General features: G+C 40.5%; 1 protein-coding gene across 5 annotated transcripts in view; it reads left to right on the top strand.

Annotated features, from left to right (window-relative positions):
* Positions 1 to 430: 430 nt before the first annotated feature.
* LOC148142276 (uncharacterized) overlaps positions 431 to 27873 on the top strand; it is an 80341-nt gene continuing 52898 nt past the window's right edge. The window contains exon 1 of one of the 5 annotated variants that reach the window (XM_087976449.1): positions 431 to 944. The gene's annotated coding sequence lies outside the window, so the exon portion shown is untranslated. Of the gene's footprint in view, positions 945 to 1081; positions 1271 to 3202; positions 3301 to 27873 lie in introns of those variants that run through there. The other 4 variants (XM_087976444.1, XM_087976448.1, XM_087976445.1 and 1 more) reach the window with 4 other exon arrangements.

Below are 27873 nucleotides of genomic sequence, written 5' to 3'. Positions count from 1 at the left end.
TACACTGCTCTGCAAACCAACAATCCAGCCAACTGAGCTAAACTGATTTCCAATACCGAGAGTGGGACAAGGAGGGATAGACAATACAAACATTTAAAAAAAATCAGTCCTGGAGCATCAGAGGCGGGGTGGGGGTGACCTTGTAGAGGCTTGTAAAATCATGAGGGGCATAGATAGGATAAATAGACATGGTCATTTCTTTGGGGTGAGGGAGTCCATAACTCGAGGGCATAGGTTTAAGGCGAGAGGGGAAAAAAAATTAAAAGGGACCAAAGGAGCAACTTTTTTCACGCAGAGGGTGGTCCCTGTATGAATGAGCTGCCAGAGGAAGTGGTGGTGGCTGGTGCAATTGCAGCATTTAAAAGGCATCTGCATGGGTATGTGAAGATGAAGGGTTTAGAGAGATATGGGCCAAATGCTGGCAAATGACACTGGATTAATTTAGGATATCCGGTTGGCATTGGTGCGTTGGACCGAAGGGTCTCCGTCCGTGCTGTACGTCTCTAAGACGAGGATAGGGGGATGTTTTTTTTAAAAGAAAACTATTCGTGGATTAACGAAAACAGAAACTGCTGGCCGACAAGAACACTGTCATGATTTAGTTTGCCCTCTTTCGAGCAAATTCGTTTACATCAGTCCATCTGTCCCGCCTTCTCAATCGGGAGCATTTTGCTGATTTTATTGTAACTGTAGCATCTTTAAGTTTGCCTCCACTGGCCCTACATTTGATTGAAAATAAATCGCTGATGTACCCACTCGTGGCTGCACTGATACGCTGAGAGAGCGCTGCATATGTTCAGTTGCTGCTGAAACATTATGGACGCCCCAATCGAAGAGGTTAACCTCGTAGCTAGCAGTACAAAGCCCTTCACTTTCTTTGAGAACCGCTTTTGAAATACAAAACGCTGCTTTGCTAATTAACTCAATCTCTCCACTGGGATCCGGTACGTTGATTTGCTTTGTTTTTGTGTGTGGGTGTTGGTGGGAAGTGCATGGTTTGATCTGTCTGCAGGTTTTGCACGGAGCTAATTTGAAACAAGTAGTCAGAAAGATCTCTGGCGTTTGGTAAGTGACTGAAGAGAGGGGCCACTTTGAGGCTGAGCTATTACTGAACCTCCGGTTTGGATCTCTCAAGGCGTTGTCCGGACTAAGACAGTGAATGTAGCTATTTGTGCGGGGTGAGAAACAACGGAATAGAAAGCATAGCACATTACTACTTCCATTGAGTGTAAATTTTGAACGCTGCTCCTCTCCTTCTGATTGTAGCTCGGTAAGTTTTCTCCTCATTACTTTCTTTTATCCCATTGTATCCCTGCTTCGCCTCTTTCTAGCTGTCTCCCTCCCTCAGCAGAACTGACTTCAAAACAAAAAGCTGCAGAGCCGAGTGAATGTATTTAACTGGAGCAGTACCCAGATCTCCCCCACGCAGTCCACTCTCTGCAGTCCCTTTGATCAACAAGAATATATTATCAGAACTTGGTCCACTCCTCCTGTTCTCTTTCTCATTTTGCATTGACTTTGCTCTTCCTGTCTGTTTGTTCCCGTGTTCAGTTTACCACTGGCTGTTCGCTGATAGTGTTTGTCTCTAGTATGTTTCTTTCCAAAGGATAGACTGTGCTTTTGCAATCTTGAGCTCCTTTGTTCAGAGTTGTGACTCACCATAAATTATATGTGTAATATTTATGAAGATACATTTGATAATCACTTAAATTTAACATACCTTTCAGTATGTGCCGGGCTTTGTGACTGCCATGCTGAGGTTTATCATAGGATAATTATAGCCAGACTATTCATTTCACATCAATTATGCAGCCAGTGGGATTTTACTTTTTCCAGTGCCTCGGTTCATTATAATGGAATGATTTCAAGCTTTGGCCTTTCCCCAGTTAAACCAATTAGGTCCCATTTGTGTGGCTACCCTAAAGTTAAATTTGCTTCTCAGCACATAATTCTGAATCATGGAATGTGTCCGTTTACAAGTTTCAGCAGGTCAGAATGTTTTTGCTCTTAACAAATTGATGGTCCTGCATCAGCAGTTGATATTTATCTTGGTGTTCCCTGGAAAAGTGCCTATTGAGCACATTAGGAGAAAGTGAGGACTGCAGATGCTGGAGCTCAGAGTCAAGAGTGTGGTGCTGGAAAAGCACAGCAGGTCAGGCAGCATCCGAGGAGCAGGAGAATCGACGTTTCATGCTTAAGCCTTCATCAGGAATGTTGAAATGTCGATTCTCCTGCTTCTTGGATACTGCCTGACTTGCTGTGCTTTTGCAGCACCACATTCTCGATTATTGAGCACATTGTTCTGTGTCATAGAACTGCCCAGGATGGACCTGAGCAAAATCCTCACATCTCCTTCCAGACCTGCTTTACAAAGGCACATTTCAGAAATAATTCTTGTTGCTAAGAGAGTTGAATTTTATTATGGGGTATGCCAGTAATATGCATTAATATAAAATAAGTTCTTCATTACACTTTAAATTGCTATTATCACTCTGTGTACCTTTTAAATTTTGTTCAAATATCCAATTAAACAGTTTACTTTTTCGAGTTGCTGCAGTGCGTCTTGGCTTCTGTTTCTATGAGATGACCTTAATGGTTCAGTTGGGAGTAATGCAGCTGTGAGTGAATTACTTCAAAAATGCCATTTTTAAAGGTGCGCTGGTAAGCGCCTAACTCTACAGATTATTGGCATCAGTTCAGTTTGAATATTATTTTGTTTCCAGTTTGACTTGCGTGCATTCAAATAAAGCTGCACAGCCTGGGGGATTTGATTTCCAGTTAACTTTAAAATGCCCCTGAAAATCTGTTTAGTTTTGTTGCTGGTGAAACTTGGATGTTAAGACAAGCTACAGATTCTAAATGCAGAATACAAGGCAAATGTAGAGGTGCTTGAAATGGCAGGAGCTAAAATAATTTTTTTTAAAATGACTTGCAGAGAAAAAATCATAATTTCTGCCATTTGATCAGAGCTGAACAACCACATAAATCTCTTTTAGAAGGCAAAGTGGAGGGCAGCAGAAAGAAGACATAATCTGGGCGAAGTTTTATGGTGTATGTCGCAAATGTTTGCAAATGGGCTACAGTGCATATGTAAGAGCAATATATAATGATGGGTGGGTGTAGCATGTCAGGGCAGTAGATCTCTTGCGAGGAGTAGCTACAAGCAGCAGAAGTAGCAACAGAAGTCATAGAGCAGGACTAGATAATAGAACTGGAGCAGGTACGATGGATCATATGGCCTCCTTCTGCAGTGCAATGATTCTGTGAAATGTGAGACCATTAGAGCCAACTACAAGGCAGGTAGGAAATGTCATTTGTAGGTCAAATTGCATAGGTGTAGTATGTCTCTGAAAAGAATCTCTCCGAAACAATTGTTTCCTGTGATAACACAAAGGATTTCTTGGTCACATTTTTGCAGCTGAACAGAATCATTGAATTGTGTTTCTTGGGTGTCCCTGAGTTGTTCACCCTGCAGCTTGCCATTTGGTGCTTTTCAAGTACATGGCATGCAGTTTATTTCCCTGCTGTTTTAATGTTAACTTCTCTTTAAAAATTGAAGGTTGTGTTGATTTTGAAATAAGGTTGAAAGTGAAAGTATGTATGTGTTGTGTTCACTTGCTAATGTTAATTTGAGATGTGAGGACAACAAAGAGACAGATATTGCAGTAACACGTCTCCACATAAGAGTGGTAGAAGTTTGAAACTCTTCACCTCAGGGCAATTGATGTTAAATCCACTTGTAAATTTTAAAACAGAGATTGATAGATCTTTGTTTGTCAAAGATATTCATGGGTATGGGGAAAATGCAGATACCTAATGTTTGCATATCAATCATGATCTCTGAATGGTGGATGAGGATCAAATTGCTTATTTTCACTAGTACAATGCCACTGTTAATTAGATTTTCAGATTATTATTTGCTTTTTCAAAAAAAAACTGTACTCTAGTGGTCTTACAAGATAATTTCCCATTTGGATAGAGCTGTTATTATGATTCATGTTAAGACCAATAACTTCAGAATAAAGTTGTTCAGAAACAACTTGCACAACAAGATTTAAAGTTGTAAGACATTTTCCGTAACAAACTAAAAATAGTTTGATTAGACATTATTTCACAGACAATTTGTCCTCTAAGCTGTAGAAAAGTTTCCTTGTTAATGCTTTAATATTACTGAAAATCTCTGATGATATGCTTTAGCCTGTCCCTTTCATAGGCTTTGAATTCTCTTGGAACTTTTCCTCAATGATTATCATTTCCAAAAGGCTTCTTCCTCTTCTTTTGTTTTTCTTATTTCTAACCATTATTCCCTGCAATGGTATTTATGTTCAGGATTAACCTAAAAATATCTTCCTTTAACTGATTCTCAATGAATCTTTCAATCTCGTTTAAATCCAATTTATTCTATATCATTTTTGCTTTTCAACCCTGTTTAATCCATGCATGAGTTCCCACCACATTCTTGCATGGAGAACCATAGTGATGTGTGATTCTCACTCTTGTTCCTACTCCGATTCTATTTTGTCATTGATATTTAAAAAGAAACATCCTGTATGTCAATTGTATAAATATTGCATCTGTCAAAATCCCTCTTCACAGCAGTGTGAATCACCTAGGCCTTCTAACCGGATGGGTAGCCAGTTAGCTGCTCTTTAAACTGCCAACTTCATTTTGTCTTGAAGTTAAATAGATAATTTAAAGTATAACCATTTGCAATAACTGACAGTCCTAGCATCTTGGGAATTTAGTAACTAATAATCTATCCACACAGCACAAAAGTTTTGGTCATTGTTAAAATGTAGATCCCCTGCTTTTTTAAACAAATTCTGTATATATAAGCCTCAGCAGCAAGTGGTGGAGACTTGCACAAGCACAGGGCTGGAACACACTGGTAAACAGACTGAAACTACACCCTCTGATTCACCAAGGGTGGCTGTCTCAACATTTGCTTGCCCACGTCTGAATGCTGTTCTTAAATCCCATTGATTTTCCTTCATCACCCTATTTCTTTCAGACTCTCTTCAAAATATGTTGCAGGTAAAAACCTTGCTGGGTTTCCTTTTACATCTGTAAAACATCTTGGGACTTTTTGAAAGGCAGAAGAAGTGTAAGTTGTTGCAGTTGATGTGGGAGTAATTGAAGGAGAACCTTGATAATTCTTTGTCATGACATCCTGGTTTACAAGGTGCTAGGTTTTATCCCTAGCTTTGAATATGTCTTGTTGGCCACTGTGATTGGTCTTAGCATTCTTGAGGCCTGGTTAGGATGGGTGCTGTAAGAATCAAACAGAGTATCCAATTCTGGTCATTATTTGTTGGTTCCGTTTATGACGTATACATGTGTGAACGAGTGGCAATAGCATGATCTAGCCAAGCTGTTTAAGTGGACTTAGGTTCAAGTCCGATATATGCCAGAGGCATTTCAGTAATGTCTCTGAATATGTTGATGACAAAAACATCTGAGCTGAGCTGTGATGACCTGTACTGGCATTTGCTGTGAAGGCTTATATATAAAGAATGGCTATTGTAGAAGCAGGGGATGTGAGACCATTTCAAAACATGATCTTGTTTTTCGATGTGTTAACCTTTACACTTGGTGAGCCAATTCGACTGGGACTCAGCACTTCTATAAATGATCTAACCAAACAAGGGTGAGCTGACTTAATACCTTTTGCTGCTTGTAACATCCTGCTTTTTTGTGTTAGTTACTATTTTAGTGATAACCCTCAAGTTGATGATATAGATACTTAGTGCATTTATATAAATGTTAAGAATCTGTAACTAAATACATCTGGAACCTGATCCATCACATTAAATACCACTATTTTTTTTACTCCCACCCCCTTTTATTTCTATTTTATGCCTCTGAGATTATTCTCACATTCTCATTTATTTCTTATCGTATTTTAATGCTGAGCTACTCCAGATTTTTTTTTGTCTCTCAGGGAACCAAGGGATGCGAAAGGTAGGCAGGAAGGTGAGTTGAAATTGAATATCAGCCGTGATCAGGGTGAAAGGTGAAGCAGATTGTTGGGATGTAGGGCAGTCTCCTGCTCCTATTTCTTGTGTTGTTACATCCTTTCCTCTCAGGTACACCACCTTGCCAAATCCCTACTTCAAAACCTCCATACTTCAAGACTCCAACATTCCTGTTATTACCAAAGGCTTGAATCCCTTGCCCACAGTTTCCTCTTTGCTGACCTTGACATCTTCCCAAGGTCTAAACTATCAGTTGTTGACTACATAAGGTGGCCCTATCCTGTTGTTACTGCCTTTCTCACAGACTGCGCCAATTAATGTGACTCTTGTCAATATTTACCCTATCCATATCACATGTCACTCAGCAGTGGTGACACTGTGAACTTAATCTGTGGATCAGCTGGTGACGTCCTTACTGCATAAGGACGTCACCAGCTATTTAAGGAGGCTATTAAGCCCCTCATGTTCCTGTCAAAGTTTATTTATTCCAAAGATCTGTTGTATATTTTATATCTCTGAGCCAAGCACCAGTTTCTATGCATGTAACAGGTTTTATTTACAGTACTTTAAAATATCTATTCTATACTTGAGCTCTGGCTTCCAATTTTTTTTTGGCAGTCTACATCCAGGCTTAACCAATGATGAATGCAATAATGGTCACCTAACTTCCTTTTGAAATTATTGATCATCTCCATCACTGTGCCCAGAGAACCATTGGTTCAATAAAGGTTTTGTATAACTCTGATTTCTTTTTTTGCTCAATATACTAATTTATAGAGTACGTGACCTTAGGTGTTCTGCTAGCAGTCCTTTACCAATTTTTTCATACAAGTTAATGCTAATCCTCCTACTCCATACCTTCTCAGTTAATATATCAACAAATTCAATTCAATTAACCTCAAACATAATCTGCGTTTTGCAAATAGATGCTAGTTCTCTTCAATTGGTTCAAATCACTCTGAGAGCCTTTTACTTCTCTTTGATTGTTTGCTGAGACTTGTCCACAACCCTTGTTAAGAGAAAGTGTGGATTGCATATGCTGCAAGGTCAGCAATAAAAGTGTGGCACTGGAAAAGTGCAGCAGGTCAGGCAGCAACCAAGGAGCAGGAGAGTCAACATTTCGAGCACAAGTCCTTCATCAGGAATGTGGAGGGTCACCTTCTCATCTCCCTAGCCCCAACCCTTCCCCCCCCCCCCATTTATCTCTCAGCTCCCTGCCCCTCCACATTCCTGATAAAAGACTTATGCTCGAAACATTGACTCTCCGCTCCTCGGTTGCTGCCTGACCTGCTGTGCTTTTCCAATGTCACTCTTTTCATCACCAGTGTTAAACTGACCAATCTGGGGGTCATTTGAACGCCTCACACACTTACTTGAACAAAGGTGTTGTGGTTTCTAGAGAAAATCAGGAAGTGAAAATTTGTGATTTGCCAGACTATTAGAATTCCCACGAGTGCAGAGTGCAGTAGATTGCTCACTGTTGATTCACAGAACCTAAAACACTAAGAAGATAATCTGTAACTACGCTATTTCCTTGTGTAAGTGTGCAACCATGCCCAGATGATCTTCTCTGTTATTACTTGCTATACTCATATACATCTGGCTGGATATATCCTGGACCAGTCAGTTTCACCCACCAATTCTAGCTAACCACAAATACCAGAGACTCGGTGACGACCTAGGCTCGTGACTCCACTCCTCTGCACATGGTTGTGCACCAATAGTTAAATCCATGTCAGCAACCAGGAATGTAGTGCTGAAGCAATGGTTCTGCTTCTCAGACTTCTCAAGGTGCTCAAGGACACTTAGCAGGAGAATGTATCCAGGTTTGCTGTGTTCTGAGGTGTCCTCTGAAACCTCATTACCAAGGGAGCATCTTGCCACTTGGGAGACTGAGGCTTCCTTCTGTGGAAGGGAGGAGGCATCTGGGAATAATTCACTGCAGACAGACTGTTAGGAATTCAACTGGAGTTGGACTTGTATGGTTAATGGTACAGCCTGAAGAGTGTGGCCGAACAAGAAGACCTAGAAGTGAAGATTCATAGTTCATTGAAAGTGGAGTCACTGTTAGACAGGGTGGTGAAGAAGGCAATAGGCACACTTGCCTTCATTGGTCAGAACATTGAGTTTAGGAGTTGGAATGTCATGTTGCAACTGTACAGGACATTACTAAGGCTACTTTTAGAATACTGCGCACATATCTGGTTACCTTCTGTAGGAAAGATGTTGTTCAACTTGAGAGGGTGCAGAAAAGATTTACAAGAATGTTGCTGGGACTTAAGTGTTTGAGTTATAGGGAGAGACTGAATAAGCTTGGGCTTTTTTCCCCTGAAGCATCGAAGGCTGAGAGGTGATTTTATCAAGGGGCATGGATAGGGTGAATAGCCAAGATCTTTTTTCTAAACCTGTTGGACTATAACCTGGTGTTGTGTGATTTTTAACTTTTTTTCCTAGGATGTGTAAAGCCAAAGCTCGAGGGCATAGGTTTAAAGTGAGAGGGGAAAGATTTAGAAAAGATCTGAGGGGAAACCTTTTCATGCAGTGGCTGAAATGTGTATGGAATGAGCTGCCAGAAGAATGGCTGAGGTGGATACAGTTACAACATTTAAAAGGCGTCTGGATGTATGTATGAATAGGAAGGGTTTAGAGGGATATGGACCAAATGCTGGCAAAATGAGACGAGGTTAGATTGGGATGTGTGGTCAGTGGGGACAAGTTGGACTGCAGATTCTGTTTCCATATGACTCCATGACAATCCTAACTTCACAGTATCTTCTCTGCTCCCTGCCTTTCAATCAATTTGTTGTGAACCATTGCAGTGTTCTATTGGTCAAATTCCTGAAATTAAAACAGGGAAGAAAGAAATGCTCTTATCCAATAACATTACAGCACTTGAGCTATTCACAAGACTACATTGCCTTCGTGCCCATCCTATGTGTCATTGTCCAATGCAGTGTTACTGTGTAACTGGCAGAAAGCTGCCACTTTTTAATATGGCTGACTGCAGTTAGCCTTGCCAAGTGATATTGGACTGGTTTTGAGCTTCACTGCTTTGGCATGGATGGCAACATGTTGCTGACTTCAAGACCAGGAAATTTCCAAACTAGTTGTAGCTTGCATCTGTTGTCAAGAAATATCTAGAGCTTACAATTAAGGACAAGTTGACATGTCCAAATTCGTAAATATCATATCAGTGACAAGCATTTTATATGATATGTAATGATGGAAATATGATGGGTAATTTGAATAGAAAACTAACTGTGGCAAATAGATTTCAGTATCAACAAATGTAAGGTTATCTAACTCGAACCTGAAAGGGAAAACAGAAAGTACTTTCTACATTTTGTTGAGCTAGAAACAGTGGAGCTCCAAAATGACTTGAAGATCATTAAAATGTCACGCTCAGGTACAGAAAACCAGGATAATGGAATTATTACCTCTTCGAGACAGCTAAATTAGAAAAGGTTGGAAGTTTGGATCTGGATTGTTAAAATATGGGACAATACAGCTCAGGGTTATTTAGCAGGTTGTTGATATTTGTAGTCAACTAAGTGGTGAATTGTTGAGAGTTGGGGCTTTTCAGTTTATTGGATGTTGAGTATATTGCAGTAGTGGTAATGGGGTTGCACAGAGGTGCTTGGATTAATTTTGAGGTCCTGTGTCAATGGGAATGCTTTCTTAACTATTGTTATGATCTCAGTTGATGGTAACTAGACAGGTCAGATCCCAATGGATACCTACCTTGACAGACAATAAGTTTTATTTCTGCTCTTCCTTCACCATGGTGGCCATGATATGGAGGAGCTGGTGTTGCACTGGGGTGGACAAAGTTAAAAATCACAGAGCACCAGGTTATAGTCTAACAGGTTTACTTGGAAGCACTAGCTTTCGGAGCGCTGCTCCTTCTTCATGTGGTTGTGAAGCAAGACACAGAATTTATAGCAAAAGATTGTAGTGTCATGCAAGTAAAATGATACGTTTAATAAACCTTGATTGTTGTTAAGTCTTTCATCTTTTAGAATGGGTTATAGATTTTGGTTAATTAATATACAAATCCCAGAACTTCTTTTAAATCACATTCTCAAAATAAGTTAAGATTTTATAAAAACAAAAGGTGACATCTCAGACAATGCAGGGGTGGGTGCATGCTTGGGTGTGATTGTGGGCTGTGTGTGGCCATGTTTTGAATACGCCTTGGCGCCATGCCCTGGAGTTTGAATTCTATGGATCAGAGGCAGAGCTGCTTTCTGGTATACCATCTTGATGAATTATAGAGTTGCAAATGAGATTGATAGAGATTTTGGTTGATTGAAGATATTGTGGAAGATGGAGTAAATGTCACGCATGGATGTCACATATCACTCATCATCTTGTTGAATTCTCAAGAGGCTAAGTGTCCCTGTCCTGTTCCTATTGATTCTAAGGGAAGCAACAGTGAATGCGCTGGCAGAGTAGAAGTATTGGGGCCTGAATGATGTCATTCTGAAAATGAATGGAACTTTATGCTTCATGGAACCATCGGTACACTCTTGTGGGAGCATCCCAATTCTCCTCATTACCTGTTGTAAGGTAGATTGCTTACCTGTTTTGCGAGTCTGCATGTATGTTTTGAGCACTGGTCTACACAGCTGTTTGGCACTGTCTGACCTCAGGCAGAGTTTTCAGTATTTCATTGGGTGTTTTCTTCTTGTGCTGCAATGCAATTTGAGGCAGTAGCCAGCAGTTGCTGCATTAGGTTAAGTCCATAAGTGTTGCTGTGGACATTGCCACACAAAGATATTTAAAACTCTCTTCCAAAATGACAATGGATGCTGGATCAGTTGTTAATGTTTTGTATCAGATTTTATTTACTAAGCAAAAATATTAAGGGATATGGACCAAAGCAAGTGTATGGGGTTAGGTCACAGATCAGTCATGATATCACTGAATGGTAGAGCAGGCTAGAGGAGTGTTCCTATGAAAGTTTATCCTTCAAGGTTTGCTCAAACCCTGTGCCTGGACTCTTCCACAGTCACTGACAATGAGGAAGCGTTATAGCAAACCTATTGTTGCTAAACTGCACTGTTGCTCCATCAGTTACACTTTCCTCAAGCTATTCTGCAAAGTCGTAAACCTTCATTACCTGAAGGCATTCAGCCAAAGTTGCAGAAGGTCCTGCTGCACAAGTGCTGCTACAATTTGAAAGTTTTAGGCTACCTTTACCTAGCTGCTTATACTGAAAGCACTTTGACAAGGAGGCAGATCAGTTTGTGTACTGCATGCCTCACCTGGGCTAAGTGTGGAACAGTTTGGGATCCTCATGCTTAATAACTAGCCATATTCCATGAACAGATGATAAGAGTTGGCAGATAGACGTAAATTTATCCTCCTTTGTTTCCCTGTCTAATGATGCATGTTTTCCATGCCGTATATCCTTTTGCTATGTATTCCTCGGAGCTATACAGAAAGAGCAGGCTACGACATGTGAACTGTCAGAAGCAACTTGGAAAAAATTGCCTGCATGGAAATGTGTTGCAATCATATTTGCACCATTTGTTCTAAACCATGAAGGTGCAACTTTCAACACCTTGTCCAATTTTATGATCACTCTTCAAAAGGAGTTTTTTTTTTAAGAAAAAGGTAGCAGGAGTTTCAATTCATGTTTTAAGAAAAGCAAAATAACATGTTGGCTTCTGCAGGGGTGTGAGTAATTGGAGGGAAATTCCAGTCCATTGTGTAACTACTTTAGTTCAGCTGCCTTCCCTTTTTAAATTCATTCCAACTTTCAAGATACACATTTCCTTCTCCAAAAAGAAGTTGGAAAATTATGGATTTCGCTTAGAAATTTCTGAATCACGATAATGAAACTTGTTGATCTCACATCCTGATCAGTCGGAATAACCCACCAGAATAAACAAGAAAAAAAATACCGTCCACATTCTATCAGCAGTTCAGATTTACAACTGCACCTTTTGTAAGCTCCTATGTTCATCTTAAAATCATAGAAACTTACATTTTCATCACAGAGCTCATTCTGTCCATCATTCTCAGAAATCTCTATTGCACTATTTTCAAGCTGTTGTCTCCTTCTGAAGCATGGTGACCAGTGATTTCTAAATGTTTTACTCTCCTTCCTTTCTTACAATCTCTGTAAACCGTTAACCACCCAAACCTTCTAAGCATCTATGATGGCTGATGTTTGTCTCCCCTCAGGTACTGTCTGTGTCTGTTTTCCAGCAATCTATGTTTGAATTCCTCTAATCAGGTTTCCATGGCATGGAAATTGAATGTCTGAAATTTGATCCTACATGACTGATTGTGGTAAAATATCCCTCCTTCATCTTGTTTGGCCATCTGCAATCTTTGGGCACTTGACCACACTGTCCTCCAAACTCTGCCCTTTGGCATCTAACTGGGTGGAATTCCCTTCTTTGGTTCAATTCCTAGCATTGCAGTAATAGCTGGAGAATCACTGTAAAAACTACTCTTTTCACTCCTGCACTGTTTACTATAGATTCCCTCACTGGTTGAATGAAAATTAGATGAGGCATCAAGAAATTTGAACCCCTTGTTTTACTCACACTTACATGGTAAATTCTGAAGACACATGACATTAAGTTACAGTTCAACAGGTCTATATGAAACCACAAACTCTTGGACTATAGCCTGGTGTCGTGTGATGTCTGACTTTGCCCACCCCAGTCGAACACCAGCACCTCCACATCGTGATAAATTTGTATATTAGGCGGTGAAACATTGTTTCATTCCAACTGGATAATTACAGGCAATGATACAGAAATGTGAATCCATAAAGGAATGGCATGCTTCAGCAGCAAAGGAGAGAGAAAATAACATGAACTGATAACGCCGAAGACACTGAAAGCTCTTCCCTCCCCCTCAATCTTAGAAACCAGCCAATCAATTGAATTGAATGGAATCCAGTCACTGAGAACTCCAGGTTATCTGCCGCTTCATCATAATGGGGGGAAAATGAAACTGCAGCTGAACAATTAGATTCAGGTCTTCAAACTCTTGCAACTCCAGGCACTCTTGAGATCTGTAACTGTATTTGCTTTTATTATTCCTGTCTGTATTACATCCCATTCTCCCATGCCCTCTCGTTTTAAGCATGTTTGTGTGTGAGTGTTTCATGTAATGGTTTCTTTTTTTTTCATGTTTAATATGTATTAAATCTGCGCTCTGTTTCACATAAGAACATTGTGGAATCTGCTCTTCTTCGAGTTTGATCTGGTCAATTAAATTTCTTTATGATGTGAAAGCTAAGGACTAAGAAGATTAAAAAAAATGTTGAGCTTGACAGAGAGGGTGTGAAAATGAGGCGAGCTGATTTCCCTCCATCACCTCATCCTAACAATAAGGTGAAATGTTTTTTTTCAAAGTTCATGAGTCTTCGGAACTCTCTTCTTCACAAGATGGTGGAAGCAGAGTCATTGAATACTTTTTGAGACAGTTCTGGACAGATTCTTAATAAGCAAGTGGCTGAAAGTTTATCAGGGCTAGATGGGACTGTGAAATAATCAGATTAGTCATGACCTTGTCGAATAGTGGTGTGGGCTCAAGAAATTGAATGACTTACTCCAGTTCCTAATTCATATATTCATATTTATAGTCATATATTTATATTTACTATTGTCACTACATTTTGGACTGATCTTCACATTTTTTTTTAATATGGGAACTGGATGGCAGTTACAGTGTGTGACCTCAGTCTCTGTTTAAAATATCGCTTTTGTGAGTGTTTGAAGCAGTACCATATCCACTCCATCTATGCCTGCGGAGTGGTGATGTAAGCAATTTTCCTTGTGTTAGTAATGTTTATTGAAGTTTACTACATAAAATAGCATTCTGTTCCATCATTACGAGTCCCAGCCTTCAGTTTTTTTCCTTCTACTTTGACACTCCCTCTAGTTTGAGAATGAGTCAATGGCACTCGGGTCAGTGGATTCTGAAATGCCTAATAAAATCAGTGCGCGATTTACAGACTGTCATGTGGAGGTGATGAGTAAAGGGTTAGGTTGATGCATTATTTGGAGGTTTGTGTGTTCTTTTTGACACTTCACTTTCACCATTGATCATTCTCGATGAAGTCCCTTGATGTGGTTGGTGCCTTCCTGATGAATCTCCTGCATTTCAGGTACAAGCCTGGATCTCCTATGGACTTCCAGGGATGCTTGACCTTCTTCAGTGGTATTTTGAGGATGTTTCAAACACTTCCTCTGTCCTCCTGTGAGTTACATTCCTTGATGGGTTCAGAGTAGGGCAGTTTCTGGAGGCTGGTGTCAGGTGTATAAACGACATGTCGCATTCCCAGTGGAGCTGGTTTTGAGTGATGAGCACCATAATGTTGACCATGTTGATTTGAAAGAGCATGATAATGTTGCACTGCCTTTCTGACCAACAGATTTGGGTGATCTTTTTGAAAGCAGCATTGATGCTACTTCTCCAGTGTTTTTGAGGTGCCTGCTCAAGGTTAAATATGGGCAATGTATGGCAGCCTTAAGTTTAATTCAGCAAATTCTTTTACATTTACAGCCAGTAATGCAGACTGAGACTTGCAGGTGGCTACTGGATTTTTTTTAGAGAATTGAACTTTATAGGACAACGTTAGCAATTATATATTTTATATGTTTGTGTGTGTATTTCTGTCACATCCAGGTCCAAGGTCAAATGGAGTTCCAGTTCTCCCTGAGTTCGTAGCCATTGGGAAAGACTTTTCGGTGGTGCTGAATTGCTGTCTAATTCCAATTATTTTCCTTTAAAAGGTCTCAGCATGCACACTTAAAATTTTAACAATGCCAATTCAGGCCTTCATTGATCACATCTCACAATACATTGCACTTCACAGACTTCACTGGAAAGACTAATACAGGTCTTTCTGGAGCTCAAACTTCACAACTCACCAGGCCATTCATATTGAGTCATATCTCATGATGAATTGTGCAGACTGGTGCACACACAACTCTAACACAAATTGTACCTTTGATCTTTATATTCCATGCATATTATCATTAAAACATTGCGCATCAAAGGTGCATAAATGTGACAGCGGAATGTAATAGCTCTTTTCTATCCTCTATGTTACTGGAGTTATATTACAAAGCCTCCTCGTTGTTGTACTACAATAACCATATGTGACCAGTTTAGCATCTCCTGTGCTTTTACAGTCATGGATGACTGCACATTTAATCTATCCACCCTGATCTGAGAAGACATGACTGTCTTAACTCCACCTACCCGATGCATTCTCTTATCATCAGAAAGCTATTTAAAGAGTGCCTGATTTGATTCCCAAGACTGCCCAAAATGTTGAGTGGTATGAACCAAATTCTCACATGCAGCAGTATTAAATACTTCAGATTAGGGTGTATTATAATTTAACTGTAATAGACTTTTCCTCCGACTTACTTCTCTGGTTGGTACTGCTTGTAAATGTTACGTTCTCCTGTTTGATTTGGTTTGTTTAAGTACTGAATAGACGATTGCAAAATCGGTTTGAGATTTGGGTGATTTCAACTGAAGAATGCTGTACGTGATCAGTCTAGGATCCACTCCTGGTTACAATCAGCTGGTGGTGCATGGTACTGAATGTATGAGAGTACTGTATCAGACTGGATTGATTTGTGGAGCTCTGAATTGACTCATAGCTAAATGGCATTATGTGGGAAATTAATGTCTTGATAACATTAGTTTCATGGGATCTCTGGGATTTCCTGTGGTGTTTAGAGTGAATTTTCCAGAATTTTGTTTCCTCATTGGTCCTGGGTATTTTGTATTTTTCTTATCCCGTGGAAATGACATGGCAGAGTTGGGGAGACAGGGGTGAGTGATCGTGATCCTCCATCCTGCGTTATGACACTCGAGTCGGTATTTTCCTCTCCATCAATTTTATATGTAGTATTTGTTGTCCACTTGGTTGTGGATAAAGAACTGGAAGGGATTAGTAACCACACTTCATCAGGTCAACTATTTCTGAAATGATGAGCAAAGGGAAGAAATTTGCAAAGATTTTCTGAAGTGCCACTGTTTGGGCATTATAGGTGTGACTACTTGGAGGGATAGGGTGAACTGTTCCCTGTTAAATTTTTTCTTCCTCCGCATCCCTATTCTACTCCAAATTCAACATTTTGACTTGATGTTTCCTCTAACTTTATATTCAGTTACACTCCAGAGCCTTTTGAAGTGACAGGATATAAGCCACTTCTATTAATGGAACATTGTGCTCTGGTATAGTGTAACCAAATCTGGGTTTTAAAAAAAAATGTTTCAGTTACATTAGAACTCTTAGGACAGTTACCACATCCATGTCACTTCGGATTCTTTTCAAACCAGAATTTTCTGTATCACAAATAAAGCCATTTGTAGTTGGAAAAATAATTTTTGATTGTACAAACCTTGAAAATTGTTGATCAAGGACTCGGCTTGTCTTGTAAATGTCCTAATGCGTTCAAGATAAAAAGCTTTGACAAAATGTGCCTTTTTTATCAGCAATACTTAAATCTCATTTTGTGGATCAGTGTTCAATTTATACTCATTTTGTGTTTTACCAGGTGGAGATGACTGCCTGGTTGATCTGTTTTGGGATGGGAGAGTAGCAATATGTTACTTCGATTTTGGTACAGCTCAAATTGACTTTTTGTTAAGATTTCTGTTATTGTATTAAAACTGAAAACTGGGCGAGAATTTGGTGGACTTTGTTTTTCAATGAAGATAATGCTATTTTATGGTAACTTTATGAAATCCATAGAAGAACATTGAAAAGGAGTAGGCCATTTTGCCTTGCCTTGAGAGACTTTTTATAAGACCATAAGAGAAAGGAGCAGGATTCGGCCGTTTGGTCCATTGTGTCTGCTTTGCCATTTGATCATGACTGATATGTTTGTCAACCCCATTCTCCTGCCTTCTCTCTGTAACCATTGTTCTCCTTACTATTTATGAATCTAGCAATTTTTGTCTGAAAGGCACTCAATGACTTGGCCTCCATAGCCTTTTACAGCAAAGACTTCCAAAGATTCACCACCCTCTAAAGGGGTGTCCTTGCACGCTGAGACTGTACCCTGAGGTCCTCGTCTCTCTGACGAATGGAAATTCCACTCAATGAGATTGGGAGTGATCTGCAATCCATCTCCATTTCTCTTTGTTAAATATCCTGTATGACTATTGACAAAAAAAATCAATCTCAGATTTAAAATGAACAATCAATTTCCATCAATTACTACTTCCAGAAGTGAGTTATAGAATCATACAACATGGAAAAACTCTTTGGTCTAACCAGTCCATGCCGACCATGTTCCCAAACTAAACTAGTCCCACCTGCCAGCGTTTGGTCCATATCCCTCGAAAGCTTTCCTTTTAATGTACTTATCCAAATTACTTTTAGACGTAACTGTACACAAACCGCCCTCTGTGGAAAAAAAGATCTTTATCATGTTCTTTTTAAATCTTTCTTTGCTCATCTTAAAAATGTGCTCCCTAGTTTAGAGTTCCTCCACCCAAGGGAAAAGATACTTACTATTCATGTTATCTGGGCCCCTCATGATTTTATAAACCTTTATAAGATCACACCGCCATCTTCAGTGGAAAAAAGTCCCAGCCTATCCTTGTAACTCAAAACTTCCATTCCCAGCAGCATGCTGGTAAATATTTGCTGTATCCTCTACAATTTAGTAATATCCTCCTACAATAGGGCTACCAGAACTGGATACAGTATTCCAAAAGAGGCCTCACCAACAAACTATGCAACCTCAACATGATGTCCCAACTCCTTTTACTCAAAGGTCTAAGCAATGAAAGGAAGTGTGATAAATGCCTTCTTGACCACCCTGTCTACTTGTGATGCAAATTTCGGAGAATTATGTGCCAGAGTTCTTAGGTCTGTCTGTTCTACAAAACCACCCCAGGGAAATACCACTAACTGTATAAGTTATAGAATCCCTACAGTGTGGAAGATTAGATTAGATTCCCTACAGTATGAAAACAGGCCATTTGGCTGAACAAGTCCACACCAACCTTCCGAAGAGTAATCCACCCAGACCCTACCCTATATTTACCCCTGACTAATACACCTAACACTATATGGGCAATTTAGCATGGCCAATTCACCTGGCCTGCACATTTTTGGATTGTGGGAGGAAACCAGAGCACCCAGAGGAAACCCACGCAAACATGGGGAGAATGTGCAAACTTCACACAGACAGTTGCCCAAGGCAGGAATTGAACCTCGGTCCCTGGCGCTGTGACGCAGAAGTGTTAACCACTGAGCCACCGTGCTGCCCAAGTTGGCCATTCAGCTTTTTGTATTCACACCAGCCCTCTGAAGACCTTCCCAACCAGACCCATGATCCTGCTCTATCCCTGTTACCAAGCAATCCCAATGGCCAATCCACCTAACCTGCACATCTTTGGACTGTGGGAGGAATCAGCGCACCCAGAGGAAATCCACGCAGACACAGAGAGAATGTGCAAACTCGACATAGAGAGTCACTCAAGGCTTGAATCAAACCCAAGTCCCTGGCGTTGTGAGGCAGCAGTGTTAATCACTGAGCCACCGTGCCACCCCAAAGTTCTGTCCTTGTTTATTTTACCAAAATTTAATATCCCACAATTATCCAAATTAAACTCCCATCTCCCATTTCTTGGGCCTTTGACCAAATGGTCAAGATCTCTTTGTAATCGTAGATAACCTTCTTCCCTTTTGATTTCTATTTGTACATCAGTTCTTGACATTTCAATGACCCATATTACCCAGAAACCTCTAGTCTCTTAGGACTTCCATTGTTGTTAGCTTTTCACCATTTAAGAAAAGTCCTAATCTATCCCTTTTTGATTGAAGGTGGATGATTTCATATTTGCCTACATTGAAATCCATCTGTCATTGTTTGGTCATTTCACATAATGTGGAGTTTTAGGCTTCCATCTGTTGTTGCCTATCATTGGCAAGTCTGGATATTTGGCTCTGCATCCTATAATGAATCATTCATGAATTATTTTGGAATTTCATTTAATAAAAATCAGAACTAAGGGTGACAAACTCAGGGCATGGATCAGTACTTAGAACTGTGATATTGTAGGCATTATGGAGACTTGGCTATCACAGGGGCAGGAATGGTTGTTGGATGTTCCAGGATTTAGATGTTTCAAAACTAATAGCAGGGAAGGTAAAAGAGATGGAGGAGTGGCATTGCTAATCAAGGGTAGCATCACAGCTGCAGAAAGGGAAATCATTGAAAAGGGTTTATCTACTGAGTCAGTATGGGTGGAAGTCAGAAACAGGAAAGGAGCAGTCACTTTATTGGGAGTTTTCACAAGACATAGCCCCCCCTCCCCCGCAACCACCCCCATAGCAACAGAGACATGGAGGAGCAGATTGGGAGGCAGATTTTAGAAAGATGTAGAAGTAATAGGGATGTTGTGATGGTTGACTTGAACTTCCCTAACATTGATTGGAACCTACTTAGATTAAATAGTTTGGATGAAGCATGTGTCAATATGTCGATAGGCCAACTAGAGGGGAGGCCATTATTGGATTTGGTGCTTGGCAAATGGTGGGAGAGCCCTTCAGTGATAGTGATCACAACTTCATGACCTTTACTATAATGGAAAGGAATAGGAGCAGACGGTATGGGAAAGTATTTAATTGGGGGAGGGAGAATTACAATGCTATTAGGCAGGAACTGCTTGGGGGAATTACAATGCTATTAGGCAGGAACTGGGGTACCTAAATTGGGAACAAATGTTCTCAGGGAAATGTACAACAGAAATGTGGAAGTTGTTTAGGAAGCACCTGCTGATATTGTTGGATAGGTTTGTCCCACTAAGGCAAGGAAAGGTTTGTAGGTTGAAAGAATCCTGGGAGACAAGGGATGTGAAACATCTAGTCAAGAGGAAGCAGAAAGATTACTTAAGTTTGAGGAGGCAAGGATCAGACAGGACTTTAGAAGGTTACAAGGTAGCCAGGAAGGAAGTGAAGAATGCACTTAGGAGAGCTAGAAGGGGGCATGAAAGATCTTTAGCGGGTAGGATTAAGGAAAACCCTAAGGCGTTCTACAGCTATGTGAGGAATAAGAGGATGGCCAGGGTAGGGCCGATCAGGGATAGTGGAGGGAACTTGTGTCTGGAATCTGAGAGAAGAAGGGGAAGTCCTTAATGAATACTTTGCTTCTGTATTAACTACTGAGAGGGACCTTGACGTTTCTGAGGACAGCGTGAAACAGACTGATATGCTAGACCAGGTTGATGTTAGGAAGGAGGATGTGCTGAAAAATTTGAAAAACACAAGGATAGATAAATCCTCTGGTCTGACAGGATACACCCTAAGTTACTACAGGAAGTGAAGGAAGAGATTGCTGTGCCTTTGGTGATGATCTTTGTATCCTCACTGTCCACTGGAGTAGTGCCAGATGATTGGAGGGTGGTAAATGTTATTCCATTGTTCAATAAAGGGAATAGGAATAATCCTGGGAATTACAGACCAGTCAATCTTACGCAATTAGTGGGCAAAGTATTGGAGAGGATTCCGAGAAACAGGATTTATGGTAACTTGGAAAAGCGTAGTTTGATTAGCGATAGTCAGCATGGCTTTGTGAGGGCAGGTCATGCCTCACAAAAATATTGAATTCTTTGAGGATGTGCCAAAAAACGTGGATGAAAGTAGAATAGTGGCTGTGGTGTACATGAATTTTAGCAAGGCGTTTGGTAAGGTTCCACACAGTAAGCTCTTTCAGAAAATAAGGAGGCATGGGATACAGGGAAATCTTTCTGTCTGGGTACAGAATTGGCTGGCCCATAAAAGACAGAGGGTGGTGGTAGATGAAAAGTGTTCAGTCTGGAGCTTGGTGACCAGTGGCGTTCTGCAGTGATTGGTTCTGGAACCTCTGCTCTTTGTAATTTTCATAAATGATTTGGATGAGAAAGTGGAAGAGTGGGTTAGTAAGTTTGCCAATGACACAAAGGTTGGTGGTGTCATGGATAGTGTGAAGGGCTGTTGTATGCGACATTGACAGAATGCAGAGCTGGTCTGATAAGTGGCAGATGCTACTGAACCTGGAAAAGTGTGAAGTCATTCACTTTGGAAGGTTGAATTTAAATGCAGAATACAGGTTAAAAGGTAGGATTCTTGGCAGTGTGGAGGAACAGAGGGATATTGGGGTCCATGTCCATAGATCCCTCAAAGTTGCCACCAAGGTTGATAAGGTGTTCAGAAGGTGTATGGTGTGCTGGCTTTCATAAGCATGGGAATCAAATTTAAGAGCCATGAGGTTATGCTACAGCTCTATAAAGTACAGGTTGGACCACACTTGGAATATTGTGTTCAGTTCTGGTCACCTCATTGTAAGAAGGATGTGGAGGCTTTAGAGAGGGTGCAGAGGAGATTTACCAGGATGGTGCCTGGTCATGGCTTAGGAAGAAAGGTTGAGTGAGTTAGGGCTTTTCTCAATGGACCGAAGAAGGATGAGAGGTGACTTGATAGAGGTGAACAAGATATTGAGAGGAAGAGATAGAGTGAATAGACAGAGACTTTTCCCATGGCGGAAATATCTGTCACATGGGGACATAGTTTAAGCTGATTGGAGGAACCTTGTGGAAGATTTCAGAGGTAAGTTCTTTACACAGAGAGTGGTGAATGCATGAAATGCACTGCCAGCAGTAGTAGTAGAATCAGATACTTTCGGGTCATTTAAGCGACATTTGGATACGCACATTAAAGTTAGTACTGTGAAGGGTATGTAGGTTAATCTGATCTGAGAGTAGGATAAAAGGGCAGAACAACATCGAGGGCCGAAGGCCCTGTGCTGTGCTGTAGTGTTCTATGTTCTAAAATCTATAGAAAATCCCTAGTTGATTTAATTTTGATACAGCTTCAGAAAATTCAGATTCATCAGCATAATCTCTGATGTATGTATCAATATATTGTGCATGCAGGTTATGTTCTTGTAATTTTCTAACCAGTAATATTTTTAAAAAAGACCATCAACTAGTGTAAAGTGTCCATTTGCTACTTTTGTTTTGGATATTGTCACCTTTTGGATAGTCAGAGGCTTTTTCCCAGGGTTGAACTTTCAATTACAAGGGGATTCAGGTTCAAAGTGAGAGGAGGAAAGTTTAAGGGAGATGTGCGAGGGACGTTTTTCATACAGAGAGTGATAGGAGCCTGGAACGCACTGTCAGAAGAGGTGGTTGAAGTAGACATGTTAGCAACAGTTAAGAGGCATTTGGACGGTTACATGAATAGAAAGGGAATAGAAGGATATGGACCGAATAAGGGCAGAATTTTTGTTTTTTTTAGTTTTGTTCGGGCATGATGATTAGCACATGCTTGGAGGGCCGAAGGGCCTGTTCCTGTGCTGTACTACTGTTTTGTTTGTTTTTGCATTATGACAAGCCAAATGTCACTGTTTAATCCTGGGACATTGAAACGTTGCTGTTTTACTTTTGAATCTTCATGATCTGAAATGATTAGATGACTGATCTTCTCAACAACAACTTGGCTATATATGGCACCTTTTGCTGCAGTTAAATATTAAGGACCTGTTGAAATAATAGTCGGTTTTGAACTGCATCAAAATGAAAGTTGACAGTTCAAGTTTGCAGATGAGTTGGTCAGCACATAAAGATGTTGTTTTAAATTGCACGAGGATTGACATCTGAGGGCTGGAAATGCCCCTGTTTAAACAGCCCTGTTTGGAATATTTCCCTGACTAGTCAATTTCGAAACTTCCTGTCACAAGTAATCAGTTCAGAAACTGGTGAAAGGTCTTTAATTTCAGTATTACTGGAGTAAACATCTTTTGAAACATGCACTTGACATAGGGCAAGATTAGTGCAGATACTTGACGGTAACATATATGAAATATAAGTGAGCTTGGAGTGCTATGGTTTCTATCATTGTGGGAGGGCTGGTGTGATAAAAATATATTTCTGGAAATTCTTCTTCATTAGCAAACCTACTAAGAATCAACCCAAACATGAAATAGGAAACATTTTCTCATGCTTCTTCTGAGTCAGACATGTATTTTTTAACAACCCATGGCATCTTTTAATTTATTTGAAATCCTTTCTCTGTTTGTCTAATTTTAAAATCACATTGACAAATGACATCAATGTATGTGTATGTCAAAGTACATTTGTTCTATTTTTCCTGGAGCTTTAGCAAAACTGGAGTCACTGGGAGTTGAGGAGAAAATTCTCTGCTGGTTCAAACAAAGGATAAAACAGCACAGGAATAGGCTGTCTAACCCTCCAAGTCTGCCCTGACACATTTTGCCCTTCCATACTAAAACTGTCTTCACTTATAGGATCCATATCCTTGGGGTCAAACCCAGTACAAAGAAAACTGGTTGTGGTTTTTGGAAGTAATCACTTCAGACTGAGGACATGGCAGTAGAAGTTCCTCAGGGTTCTAGCCTAGCCATCTTTAGCTCCTCCTTGCGTAGACTTGCTGTTTTCATAAGCTGGGGATGTTTGCTGATGATTACACAAAGTTCTGCACTGTTTGTGAATCCTGTTTCAGCTTCCAAGTAAAAGTGAACTCATTATACTTCCTACTAAAATCTATTACATCATAGTGATTTCTGTTGAACTTCATCTACCAACTATTTACACATTCTGAAAATTTCTCCATATGATCTTGCAGTACTCCTCAATATCCACGTGTTAAATACTTACTTAACCTAATTGTTAAGCTGCTTATGCCATAAAAGATTGTTATGGGCAGATGAATAGAAGGGGACATTTCTTTAATTTAGTGTTCCAAAAAGCAGGAAGGAGTTTTATTTTTGATCTTCAGGAGGGTGCCCTTTTTTGGTTGGAGACACACACACCAGGTGTGTAGTAAACTCCTTCCTTCCTTACTCGCCATAATGCAAATGGCAAGCCCCACACCTACCTCACCAAAGGTACCAAAATTCATCCTTCCCAAAGTTGCCTGAGTAACCCAATCAGGAATCCATGAGGTGTTCTGTGGAGGTCTGCCCTCAGTGTCTGCTACAGAGTTCTGGAACTGCAGGATCTACCTCCATCTCCAGGATGGGGAGCTTCCTCCTGATGATGGGCAGAAGTCTTTCTATTCATCACTTTAGTCCACCCACAGCAATTTAGCCTACCCACAGGGGCAGAACAGTGGTCAGTGGTTCGCACCAGGGATCCGGGTTTGATTCCAGCCTCAGGCGGCTGTGTGGAGTTTGCATGTCTCCCTGTGCCTGCGTGGATTTCCATTAGGTTTCCTCCCACAGTCCAAAGATGTGCAGGTTTGGCCATGCTAAATTGACCATAGTGTCCAGGGATGTGCAGTTTAGGTGGATTAGCCATGGAAAATGCAGGGTTATAGGGGTTGGGGGAGGGTCTTGGTGGGATGCTATTCAGAGTGTTGTTGCAAACTCAATGGGCCGAAAGGCCTCTTTTTGCACTGTAAGGAATCTATGTTCACCTTATAGTCAGTCAACTTGGAGCTACATTTCTTTCTGGGGCATGAGCTGTCCACCTCACCCCTCCATACTCACCTCAATGGATGCTGCTGTACTTTTCATAAGTTTCTCAACCCCTTTCTCCTGCTTTGTCCCCTTAACCCTTGGTCCCCTTGATACACAAGAACTTACCTACCTCCGTTTTAAATATACTCAATTACCTGGCCTCCGCAGCCTTCTGTAGCAATTAATTCAATGATCACCACTTGTTGGTTGAAGAAATTTCTGCTTAGCTGTATTCTAAAACATCTTCCCTTCATGCCAAGGCTACGCCTGCTGGTCCGAATCTCCCCTCCCAATGGAAACAACTTCCTAATGTCCACTCTGTCCAGGCTGTTTAGTATTCTGTATGTTTCGATTACATCCACCCTCATCCTTCTAAACTCCACAAAGTATAAACCCAGAGTCTTCAAATAAGTTGAGCTTTTCATTCCTGGGACCATTCTTGTGAGCCTTCTCTGAACACAGTCTATGGCCAGTATATCCTTCCTGAGATATGGGACCCAAAACTGTGAACAATACTTCAAATATGGTCTGACCAGAGCCTTATAGAGCCTCAGAAGTATATTCCTGCTTTTATATTCAAGTCCTCTTAAAGTAAATGCCATTATTGCATTTGCCTTCCTAACTACTGACTCAACCTGCAAGTTTACTTTGAGAGAATCATAGACTGGAACTCCCAAATCTCTTTGCACTTCAGACTTCTGAATTTTCTCCCCATTTAGAAAATAATCCATGCTTCTAGTCTTCCGACCAAACTGCATGACCTCATACTTTCCCACGTTGTACTTCATCTGCCATTCTTTGCCTACTGTCCCATTCTGTCCAAATCCTTCTGGAGCCTCCCCGCCTCCTCAATACTACCTGTTCCTCTACCTAGTGTTTGTGTGTAAAGTGAAAAGTTGTGGTGCCAACACCGATCCTTGCGGAATACCACTTCTGACCAGCTGCCATCCTGAAAAGGACCCTTTTTATCTCTACTGTCTACTTTCTGCCAATCAGCCAAGCTTTTATCCATGTTAGCACCTCACCTCTGACGCCATGGGCCCTTATCTTAATTAGTAGCTTCCCGTGTGACACCTTGTCCAAGGCCTTCTTGAAGCCCAGGTAGATAACATCCATTGGCTCTCCTTGGCCCAACCTGCTCAAAGGATTCTAGAAGATTTGTCAGGGATGACCTCCCATTGATGAAATCATGCTGACTTTGCCCTATTTTAACATACACTTTCAAGTATTCAGAAATCTCATCTTTCACAATGGATTCCAGGATCTTACCCACAACCGAGGTCAGACTAATAGGTCTGTAATTTTCCACCTTTCTGCTTGCTACCTTTTTAAACAGGGGTGTCACTTTAGTGATTTTCCAGTCCTCTGGGACCTTTCAGTCTGCTCTGCCTTTCTTCTCCCTCAATCATTCTCTTCCCTTGTGAATCAGCCAAGAGTCCCATTTTACACTGTGCCAGTGTTCAGTTGTTGTCTGAACACTAGCATTCTCATTTGTAGATTGCTGCTGTAGATCTGCATTAATGGATCTAAATATTACACGTTTAGTTGAGGACAGGTCTTTGGGAGGGACAAAGCCTCAAAAGATGTTGGTCACAGTGGATTACCTCACATTTAAACTAATGCCAAGTTCGGAGACTGCACATTGGAATCGGTTGCATCATTGCATGAATTTATTTGCAAGTTTATATACCATCCCTTCAACAGCTGCTCATTGTGAAAAAAGATTTCCATGTCATTTTCCACTTTTCTGCCTGTGACACACAGTTATTCTCTACAGCTCAAGTTATTGCTGTTCTTTGTCTTATTAAATCAAATCTTTGTCCCTTATTCCCATATAATGCCTCTTTCTTGGGGGTTGTTAGGATTTTGGGTGTAAACTTGCTGCCATTACTTCTGTCAAAAACTTCATGATCTAGGATTCTACTTGGGAACAGGGAAGACCATTACACCCAGCAGACCTTTTCCATGGATCCTAATCTGTCTCTTTCCAGAAAGTGCTCTTCATTGCTTAATGTAGTGATCCTTAGCAAAACTATATCAACATTAGATGTTTAGAGAAAACACATATTGTGACAGATGGTAAACCTTGCAGGTGACTTTGCCAGTTCTGTCGATGACTTTCTCTTTCTGCACAAAGACATTGGTTTATTAACTCTTCCTGTTTAATATCTTTATCCTTTATAAATGAAACCTACTCGATTGTTAGTTACACAAGTGGTCAGTGTTGTGGTTTGCTGCTCAGTCAGAGAGGGCTGTAGACCAGTGATGGATGTCTACAGCATGCAATGGATTCTGTGTTTCCACACTCATCCGACATAGGATCAGCAGCTACAAGGGCATTGAGAGAAGGAGCAGAACAAACCTGCAGCAGTTGAAAATTCCAGTGTAAATGTTTGCAGTAAATATGTGTCAGCTGTAGACAGTGCTGTTCAGAACCTTGAAGGTGTGGGCTTCTGCTCTGAGAAATAGCCACCAAAATGATAGATGCTGGAGTATTTTACAAGAGTGCCTTTCAAATTGCATTTATTAATGTTTTTCTTGAGTTTCTTATTGAATTTTCTTCAGAAAGACCACCAAAAATGTGGTTTAGTGGGGCTTTTAGAAACACATTCAACAGTATTAGGATGGAAAAGCACCATTACACCCAACAAGCTGCTGTTTTACTCAAAATAGTTGATCTGCTTCAACTGAACTTCAGTGGAATATGGTGCACTGTTAGATCCAAGTTACGATCACCATTCATTTCTCCGTAATGTCAGCGGACAGAAAATGAAGTGCATTCAGTTTGTCTTTCCAAGTGTTGGCAATTCGAGTGAACCATAAACTTTACAGAAACTTTAAGTACTGTACTTTAGCACATTCTGAGCTTAAAGCAGAAATTGAGGTTAACTGAGTTGATGTTGAAGTTTCCCTTTTTTAACTGTGAAAGAGATCACAATCTATTTTTAAATAGATCTTTGGACTTTACATGCTTCCAGAAATTTGCTGAGCTTTTGCTGTTACAGCTTGTTGTTGCACTATGGAGATTTTATTAGACTTAAGTATTTAAAATTGCCCACTAGATAAATGGATATACAATAATATTAATACATCTAAAACAATGCTGAACCAACGTAAGGCCAAATGTTCCAAATTGAATATACAATCTAATGTATGCATCAACACTTCCAGCAGACACTTCACCTGTTCCCAGAACTCTCCACAAAAGTCTCCTAGTCTGAGTTAGAGTTGGGCATCAGGCACAGTTATACAGAATTTGCCTGAACAATTAATCAGGAAATCTGAGATGGATAAAAAGCTGGTTGAATTCCTGAGTAATGACAGAACTGAACCCCTGATTTCTTGTGCTGACTTCTCCACTAACCACCCTCCCCTGGGAAGGTTGTGGCTTGGTAATATTATTACTGTGCTAGTGATCTGGGGAGTCAGACTTA

This window comes from Chiloscyllium plagiosum, unplaced genomic scaffold (assembly GCF_037043375.1).
Source record: "Chiloscyllium plagiosum isolate Xiang-an unplaced genomic scaffold, Cpla_swu_hap1 HiC_scaffold_29, whole genome shotgun sequence".
Lineage (NCBI taxonomy): Eukaryota > Metazoa > Chordata > Chondrichthyes > Orectolobiformes > Hemiscylliidae > Chiloscyllium > Chiloscyllium plagiosum.
This window is presented reverse-complemented; position numbering and strand designations above follow the sequence as displayed.